We start from the raw sequence: 9645 nt of genomic DNA on the forward strand, positions 1-9645 counted from the left end.
CCCCAGCACTTGGGAGGCTGAGGCAGGAGGATCGCCACCAGCTGGAGGTTAGCCAGGATTGCATAGTGAGTTTAAGGCCAGCCTGCACTGTATAGTTAGACCCTGTCTCAAAAAAAAGGTGGGTGGCTGGGAGGAGTCTATGCCTTTCAACCCCAACCACAAAGGAATTTACATGAGAGAGAGGAAAAATTGCTTCAGCTTTACCTCTGTTCCGCTGGAAGCAGGTAAATGAGAGTGAAATCACAGGACAGGAAAAGTAAGTGTGTGTTTTTACATCTCCAGTGGGGAGGGGGATGATGTCCTCAATGGAAGCGCAAGTGGCGGGAGTGTGGGGGCCTGGGGTTTCTCCTGCAATCACATGGAGGCAGATTTCTGCTCCTGGAGCTACAGACAGCCAGGTCTGGGAGGACGAACATGAGTCCTTCAGCTGGCCGTGGGGTGCGATGTGACACCTGTTGCCAACGAAGGTCCTCCAGGCCTGGCTTGGATGCAGGAAACGAGGGCTCTAATCTTCTTTCTGGGCCCCTTTTGATTCAGCCTCTTTGTCCCTAATCTCTCATCATTTGCTCCTTGTCATCTTCCCCTAATCTCTTTGATTTAAGGGATCCCATTTAAGGAGAGAAGCAGATGTGAAGACAGGGCTTTGCTTTATAGCATTTTCTCCCAAGTACTCTGCTCTTGCCTGGAGTCTTTTTATCTTACATTTCATGGCCTAGGGTTTTGCAATTCAAAAGATGGGGAAATATAGTCTTCCCAAGTCATAAATAAACACAGCAAAAACTGCCCTTTTAAAAAAGAAAGCAAATTTTCACAAATGTACACAGTCATGTAACAACCAATGTGTAGAGTATCTCTGTCACTACGAACATCCCCTTAGACCCACCAGCAGTCATCTTCTCCCGTCCCCAGCCCGTCCCTGTCTTCTGTCCCTATACTTTTACTTTTCCAGAATGACAAGCAGTAGGCAGCCTTTTGACTCCGGTTTATTTCACTCAGCGTAATGCTTGAGAGATCCACCACGTTGTGTGGATCTGTAGGCCGATTCGTTTTTGTTTGTTTGTTTGTTTTGAGCAGTGTCTCACCATGAAGCACAGGCTGGCCTTGAACTCACGTCCTCTTAGCTCAGCCTGCCTGCTGTTGAGATTACCATACTTGGTTTTAGGTTGTTGCTTTTTGCTATCAAATATTATTCCTCTGTTTGGATGAACCATAGAATCCCTCTCCAATTGATGAATGTTTTTGTGTGGTTTCTAGTCTCAGGCTTCTATGAAAAAGCTGCTCTGACATCTGTGGATAGATTTTATGTGAGTTGTGTATATATTTTCAATTCTCTTTGGTAAATTTCTAAGAATGGAATTGCTGGGATCATTTGGGAAGAGGAAGTTTAAATTTATAAGAAAATGACACAGGGGTTTTCCAGGTGTGCCATTTTGCATTCCTACAGCCACACACGAGACTTGTACTGCTCTGCACCCCTGCCAGCACGAGGCCTTGCTCATTGGTCCCCGGAGTCATCTGTCAGTCAGTCGGTCATCCTGTTAGAGGTGTAGACTTTCTTTCTGATTGGTACGGCCACATTCCTCCCTGAGGATAAATATCCAAAAAATCCTCTCTGACTAGTGAGGTACAGACCCAAGAGGAAAATTAAGAGTGAATTTCCTCAGTAGCTTAAGAAATATCTTTTGCTTTGTGCAAAGACAAGGAGATGAGAATGAATAAAGAAAAGCAAGGGCGAGACCTGGGTGGAGGAACCTGGCATGGGACTGCATACCTTTCCAGTAGGCTTCTTTCTTGTCAGCCATACAGACAGGAAACACATCGTTTGGCCAACTTTTTCTGGTTAACCCATTTGAAAAAATACCTACTGCTTTCAGTATAGATTATAAAATCAACCTCCCTTTTTAAAATCAACCCCTTTGTGAAGCCCTGTTATCCAAACTAACCTCCCTCAAGCTAGAAATGCCAGGCCTCCCAACAAGATGGCAGAGGCGCCGGCATTGCTAAGACATCTACTTGTAAAAAAATTATAAATGGTTGCACTTGGAGAGGGAGCCTCGATCCTTGACCTGGAATTGTGATATTTTGTAGTTGCTCAAGAAAGTCATTTGACGTGAAGAGCCTCCAAATGCTTTTAGGGAATCTTCTCACTCTTTCTCGTCAGCCCCATTCACTCCATTGACATACATGCTGGCAGCAGAATCTTGCAATTTATAATCGGGTAGAGCTCAAGCCTCTGCTGAGACAATTCTGTTCTCCCAGAGGCTGCTTAATGCTAGAAAACTCAGGTCTGAAAGGGAGATGACAGCCCCTCCCTCTGTGTAAGAATGGAAAGGAAGGCTTTCCTTCCCGCTGAGTGCACACTCTTACACGGGGGCTCTGCTGTCTTTTTTTGTGTTTTGTTTTTCTTTTTGAGACAGGGTCTTTCTACGTGATGTAGCCTGGCCTTAACTCACTATGTAGCCCAGGCTTGCCTTGAACTCACAGCAATCCTCCCGCCTCAGCCTCCCACGTGTTGGGATTACTGACATGCACCACCACACTCTGCCAGTCCCTTTTTTACCCCATGCAAAGGAAAGCAAGGGGTGGCAGGGTCACAAGGGCGGAGTTTTGAAGAACTCGGGTAATTTGCTGCCTGGGTGGCAATGCTTTCTTTTGCTTTCTAAGCAATAAATCAAGACTTGCGAGCAAAAGGCTCCTCCTCATTTAGGACACCATGTGGATCAGTTTCCCCCAAAGTCTCACTTATCCAGGTGACCCAGGATGAGGGCAAATGTAAAACCTGATGAAATGAAGTGCTCACATTTGAGACAAACATTCCCGACATCCGTTTCAAAAAGCAATGGTGACACAATGAGGTCAAATGAAGCTGTCAGAAAAATAGCTACTAATAATAGCTTGCAGGCACCAAGCTCCCTGCCAGTCACCAGGGCTTCATATGTGCATTTCATTAGCCTTCACATTAATCCTCTGAGGTAGGTACTGTTACTAATGCAGCTTTACAATGAAAACTGAGGCTTAATGAAATGGCGACTTCTTGTGGGAGGGGCCTTGACACAGGGTCTCGCTATGCAGTTCAGGCTGGACTTGAACTCACTGTGTAGCACAGGCCTGCCTAGAACTCATAGTGATCCTCCTGCCTCAGCCTCCTGAGGGCTATGATTATGTAGGCATGTGACACCACCCCATCAACTAGCAGACAGTACACCAAGTTTAAACTCAGGTAATATAACTTCAGGGTCTTTATTTCTTTTTCTTTTCTCCTCTTCCTTCTTCTTCTTTATCAAACAGGCTGGCTTTGAACTTGTAGTGATCCTCCTGCCTCGGCCTATCAAGTGCTGGGATTGTAGGCGTTTACCACCATTCTCAGCAACTACAGTCTTCATTCTTAAACATAACATATTCTTTCTCATACCAGAGCCTCAGTGATATGAAAAATCCTTCAGTAAATATATCCAACAAATATGAGGACAAAATGTTTCCCAGACTTTGCCATCTACCTCAAAAATCAATTTATAGGAAGGGATGTAGCTCAGCGACAAGTGCAAGTGCAAGCCCCACGTTTGATTTCTGATATAAAACAAAACAAAACAAAAAAACCCAACTTATATAAGTGAGACACTCAACTGGGTACAGTGGCACATGCCTGTAATCCCAGCACTTGGGAGGCTGACACAGGAGGGTTCCCATGAATTTGAGGCCATTGTGAGCTCCACAATAAGTTCAAGGTGAGTCTGGACTACATAGCAAGGCCCTGTCTCAAAAAACAAATAGAAAAAAACTCTAAAATAAGCCATTCACTCATTCATTTGACAAGTATTTATGCACACGTACAGAATGGTGGTGCCAAGATCATGATGGCTGCTTCCCTCACTTGAGCCAGGGATATAACTCAGTGGCACAGCACCTGCCTGGCAAGCGCTAGGTCATGAGTTCGATTTTCATTAAAAAAAAAAACAACAAAAAAAGCCCCAGCCGGCATTCTCTCAGGGTGTGGCCTGCAAAGGCTCAGAGGAGGAGGGGCCTCAGCCATTGTGAATGAGGAAGGACCTTGCAGAGGAGGCCAGCTGGGGCAGGGGCTCAAAGGACAAGCGGGGACCACCAAATAGACTATGTGTGTGCACATGTGTGTTCACGTGTGTGTGTGCAGGGACAGAGGTTTGCACAGGGGAGGAAGCAGCATTCTAGGTGGAGGGGCCAGAGCAATCCCAGGACTCAGACCTAGGTGTGCCTGGAACCCAGAGCTCTCAGGAAATAGTAGGCAAGGAGGCTGAGACTGTGCAGAGACTGGGGTGGGGTCTTTTTTTTTTTTTTTTTTTTTTTTTTTATCGGTACCAGGGATTGAATTTATGACCGCCTGCTTGCAAGGCAGGCGCTTATGCCGCTGAGCTAAATCCCCAGCCCCTGAGGTGGGGTCTTGAAGGGCCCCAAAGGAGTTTGGTCTGGAAGTCACAGACACCAAGAAACTATCAGAGGACTTTGCCATCACGACTAGAGCTTGAACCCTAGAGTTTCTCTCTCTGAGCTACAATTCCAGGCCTTTTGATTGTGTGTTTGTTTGGTATTGAGAACAGAACTCACAACCTTGCGCTTGCCAGGCAGGCACTTTGCTGCTGAGCTGTATGCTTTTTATATTTTTGAGACTGGGTCTTACTAGATAGTCCACCTTATATTTGTGATCCTGTTGCCTCAGCCTCCTCAGTGCCGGTACCATGAGTGTGCACCACCACATCCACCCATTAAATGGTTTTGAGTAGCAGCACAGTATGATCTGACCGGCATCTACTTCTAACTCGATCAGTTACGGAGTAAGGGCTGGAGAGTCGTGAAAAGGCAGAACTGAGACAGGCAGTTTAGGGGGATGTAACAATATTGAGGACGAGAAAAGGAGAAGTGGAGAGAAAAAGCGTATGGGACCTGAGGATTATTGCACCTTGAGTTAGTCATGGTTGCTATGGTTGGAATGCGAGCCCTGAGATTCACATGTGGAAATGTAATTGCCAGTGGGACAGTATTAAGAGGCGCAACCTTGGGGGAGCGATTAAGTTATGAAACAGCCCTCATGAATGGGATTAGTAACCTTATAAGAGGTGGAAGGGTTGGGTATGCAGGTTAGTAGCAGAGTGCTTGCTTAGCATGTGGGAGGCCCTGGATTTGATCCCCAACACTGCAAAAAAAAAAAAAAAGCAACCACGAAAGTAGGAGGGAGCACCCCAATCCCTCGCCCTTCTGCCTTCTGTGTGAGGATGCAGCCCTACGTGCCATCTTGGAAGCAGCGAGACTTCACCAGGCCCAAATCTGCTGGTGCTTTGAACTTGAACTTCCCAGCTTCCAGACCTGTGCAAAATACATTTCTCTTATTTCCAAATTCCCCATCTGTGATATTGTTGTTACAGCAGCCAGGATGGACTGAGGCAGTAGTTGAGACATAGGTGAGTGCCAGATTCCTGACCTGGACATGCTCTTGGTAGAGGGCACTGGCTTCACGAGGACCACAGTCTAGGAGGGCACCTGCTGAGAACACCATGAATAAGTGACATGGATCACGACTGAGACTTGATGTGTTCGTTTAGCTGTGAAAATCATAGGTGATGCTCCCAATAGCTTCAGGGTCTCTAGAGGAGGATAAAGACATGTGATCAACGTTTTCTCTCAACAGTCTTGTCTCATTGATCAGAACCACCATCTTCTCAAGTTTATTAGGTTTAAATCTGGGCTTTCTATCCCCCCTTAATCTGATCCATACCCATGTGTGTTAACCCCAAATTGATTCCAAATCTTCATCATCTCCACTGCTACAATCTGATTGAAGCCCCCTCTTCTCTCCCTGGACTTCACCAAAGGCCTCCTGCAGGGGTCTCTTTACTTTGACTCATGTCTCTTATAGTACATTTCCAAGAATAATGCAGTGATCTTTTCATAAATCAGAACTGGCTGCTCCTCGGTGATTAGAATAAAATCCAAACTATTTAAGGCTCTACCTACTCTGACAGCTACAGCCTTGCAACTCACAGCCACATGGATATTCTTTTATTTTGTCTTGTTTGAGACAGAGTCTCACTGTGCAGTTCAGGCTGGCCTTGAACTTGCCATGAAACCCAGGCTAGCTTCAAACTCTCAGGGATCTTCCTGTGTCAGCCTCCAGAGTGCTAGGATGACAGCTGTTGAAGTCACCATTCTTTTTAAGGTTTTGTTTTATTTTTTTCCTTTGTATTTTTTTCTCTTTTGGTACCGGACATCAAACTTAGGGCCTCATGCTTGCCAGACAGGCATTGCATGCTGAGCTACATCTCTGGCCCAACGCCACCATTCTTTTTTTGGAAGGTATGGGGTGTGCCAGGAATCAAACTCAGGACCTTGTGTTTACCCCTCCCCTTGTTTGCCCCACCCCCTATCTTTTGAGACTATGAAGTTCAGGCTGGCCTTGAATTCTAGGAGATCTTCCTGCCTCACCCTCCAGAATGCTGGGATTACAGGTGTGTGCCACCACATCCCAATGTGACATCATTCTTAACATTGTAAAAGACTACAGCATATTAAAAAAATATACTCTCCATGTTCTGCACAGATGATTTAACAGCTTGATATAAAACAAAGGCTCCTGCATGTTGTGGACCTGCGGCATTCCACCTATCTGGCCTTCCTCTTGGCTAATTCTGGTACCAACGCTAGAAGTAGGTATTATCCTCCCCCTCATCTCGGCACAGGAGCAGTGTCCTGCTCCAAGGTTCATGACTTGCCCAAGGCACAGGGCTGGGCTTGGGGGCAGTGGAGATGCAAACTGAGCTCTGCTTCACAGAGCTGATGTCTGGCCTCTTTCACAATAGTGCTGAGGATGCGAGCCTTTGCTCAGAGCTCAGAGGGTAGATGGGCGGATACCAACTGGCTAAGGCTAATGTAGGAAAACAACCTTGAGATAAAGATTTATAGAGAGCAAACTCTGTAATTAGCCTGCTGGCCCAGCAGGAATGTGAGTTTGATCTGCAGTTGGGTCACAACTACTGGCTTCTAGAGGTTCAAGGGCAGCACTGTGGGGTCTCTGACAAAAGTGGTTTTCAAAGGCAGGAGTCTAGGCAGGTTTTCTTCACAGCAGGATGCTGCCCGAAGTCCTCACAGTGAAGACAACACCTTGGAACAAGATCAAGGAAACTTGAAGGGCAACAAGTGTGTTAGACAGGTGAGGGGCAGGGGACAGATGCATTCCTAGGGGTGGGGCAGACAGGGAAGAGAAGCAAATGTGACCACAGAAGGGGACTTAGAAGAAAGGTCTCTGTCTCCACCTTCTAGAAGACTTTCCCTGCACTGATGGCTGAGATCATCTTTCCTGACACCTTCTGTTAGGAGCTCTTTTAGTTGAATAGTAAAATGAGACCCTTGTCATTAGCTGCCACCAAAATCCAAGTCCTTAAATACCACCTCTACAGAGGTCTTTCCTGAGCTTTGCATCTAAATCAGACACAAGCTCCCATCCTCACCCTCCACTGTGCCCAACTGAGTAACTCTCCTATCACTGCTCACCGTCGGCAGCGATATATTTATTAATGTTCACACTGATTGTCTGGCTGCACTCCTGGGCCACAGACCTTCTCTGTTTAATTCTCCAGTGTGTATTAAGAACCCGGAACACAGTGCTGGTATGAGGTCAATATTCAAACACTATTTGTTGGGGTGCTGGAGGAGAGAGTGGCACTCGAGTGGTTGGTGCCTGAGCAGGTGGTTTTTGTGGCAGGGACCTAAGTTCCAGAATCAGGCTGGAGTCTCCACAGGGAACAGGTCTCAAGAGGAAACAGGGACCGCTCCCCACCGGTGGTGGGTCCTGCTGTTTTGCTCACCTCTGCTGAGGGAGACTCTGGGCTGCTTCCATGGAGAAAGCCTGTCAGTGTGGGCCCAGCTCTTGCTGCCTCACATTGCCCCTGTCAGTGTCCAGCCGGGCCAGAACCTGGGGACAGGTCATGCTGGGGCTTGCCCCGCTCTGTGCTGCCAAGAGGTCTGGCTGGATCCCATCAGATCTAAGGGAGTTTTTGGCAAGCAAGAAGGAAGCGGCTGAGCCACAGCAAGAACAAAGTCAGCCTCCCACCTCCTCCCCCACGCCCACACCCAAGTGGTCTGCTGAGGAAAGTCTGCTGGCTTACAGAGAGGATTATCTGGCTGAGTGCAGTGGTGCACACGTGTAATCCCAGCTACTTGGGAGGCTGAGGCAGGAGGATCATGAGTTCTAGGTCATCCTGGTCAATTTCATAAGATTTTAAAAATAAGACAAAACATAAAAAGGGCTGGGGACGTAGCTCAGTAGACAGTGCTTGTCTGACACATGCAAGGCTCTGGGTTCAGTCCCCAGTACAGTGGGTGTGGTGGGGTGGAGGGATTATGTGTCATCTAACATCAAGTATTTGGGGACAGATTTTCTCTGTAGGGTATAAAACAGGGCATACGTGGTTTTTTTTGTTTTTCCTTTAGTCTTCCTGATAGCAGCCACTGCGTGGAGGTCTGAGTGACCTGACCTGATCCTTTTAAGGGAGCCCTTGAGATGTGAGAAGTGCTCAGCAGAGGACCACACGGAGGCCTTCCTCACGCTTGCTCATCTGCTCTCACCAGTGCCACCCTTTATGAACAGCAAGACTTGGTGGGCCTTCTGGTCAGGAGAGAAGGTAAACGGGACAGGAGTCCTTGCCTTGGCCTACGCAGGACACATCATGGTCCTCCCTTTGGAATTTCTAGATGGTGTGAACCCACAGGAAGGAAACAGAGATCTGCTGATTCCTATGAACCTTCATATCTGAGATGTTTATGCAATGAGCCTGCACATTGAGAGAGACTGAACTTTTTCCCCTCACTGATGTGAGCTCTTTGGATGGCGTGGGTTTGCTCTCAAGTTTCCAGACCTTTTATTTTCTGGAAAGAAAATCGACTGTTTAATGCTGACATACTATTTTCCAGTCACTATACTAGGCCATACTGTCTCATGTCACTTACATTAAAATGATTTCAGGCTATCTGATTATCCCTCTTCTATACAGGAGCAGATAGAGATTCAGAAGAGTAGAATATGTGTACTAAATTTTCTCAGTAAAGAGGCAAGAGGCAGAATCTGAACCCAGGATTTCCAGCTTCTAAGCTGGCATGTTCTTCCTACTGAGAGCCGTTTGGGAGCTGGAAGAGCTGGAACATTGCTTATCAGTATGAATCTAGTGCTGAAATTCGTTTTGCTTGTCTGCTTCTCTGGGGGAGAAATGGGTGGAAGGTTAAGCATGAAAAAGTTTTTTCCTGCCCAAACTGATCACATCACTCATCTTTTCCAGACAGTCAGAGCTTCTGGAAGTAGGCCGTCTTGTTACTGTCATCACTGAGACCTTGGGAAGGAACTTCCCCCCAGTTTGGCCCAGAATTGGCCATCCAGGGTAGCAGAGGGATCTGCATTATTGGACAGAACAGCTGTCATGCTTTTTCAGTCCTGCCAGGAATAGTAGGGGAATAAAGGCTCCTGTGAAATGATAGTCAGCTTGCATGCAAGTCTCCAGCCCTAAACTAGGGGAGCCCAGTAGGACAGAAACCCCAAAGCAGTGGTTTGTCTTTGTCTCATCACCCAGTCTCCCAGCCTCCATGCAGCCTCCCCTTCTGCGGGAGAAGACAGCCCGGCCTCCCCACTGT

At 47.1% G+C, this 9645-nt stretch overlaps 1 long non-coding RNA gene across 1 annotated transcript; it reads left to right on the top strand.

Moving 5' to 3' along the window:
- The first annotated feature begins 6115 nt into the window (after nt 1-6115).
- On the top strand, nt 6116-8990 carry LOC134476467 (uncharacterized). Its single transcript, XR_010048151.1, has 2 exons — nt 6116-7174; nt 8455-8990. It is a non-coding gene; the product is annotated as an uncharacterized LOC134476467 (long non-coding RNA).
- The last annotated feature ends 655 nt before the right edge of the window (nt 8991-9645 follow it).

The sequence above is a fragment of the Cavia porcellus genome, unplaced genomic scaffold (genome assembly GCF_034190915.1).
Source record: "Cavia porcellus strain 051 isolate PalLab524CR breed Dunkin Hartley unplaced genomic scaffold, mCavPor4.1 scaffold_6, whole genome shotgun sequence".
Taxonomy (NCBI): domain Eukaryota; kingdom Metazoa; phylum Chordata; class Mammalia; order Rodentia; family Caviidae; genus Cavia; species Cavia porcellus.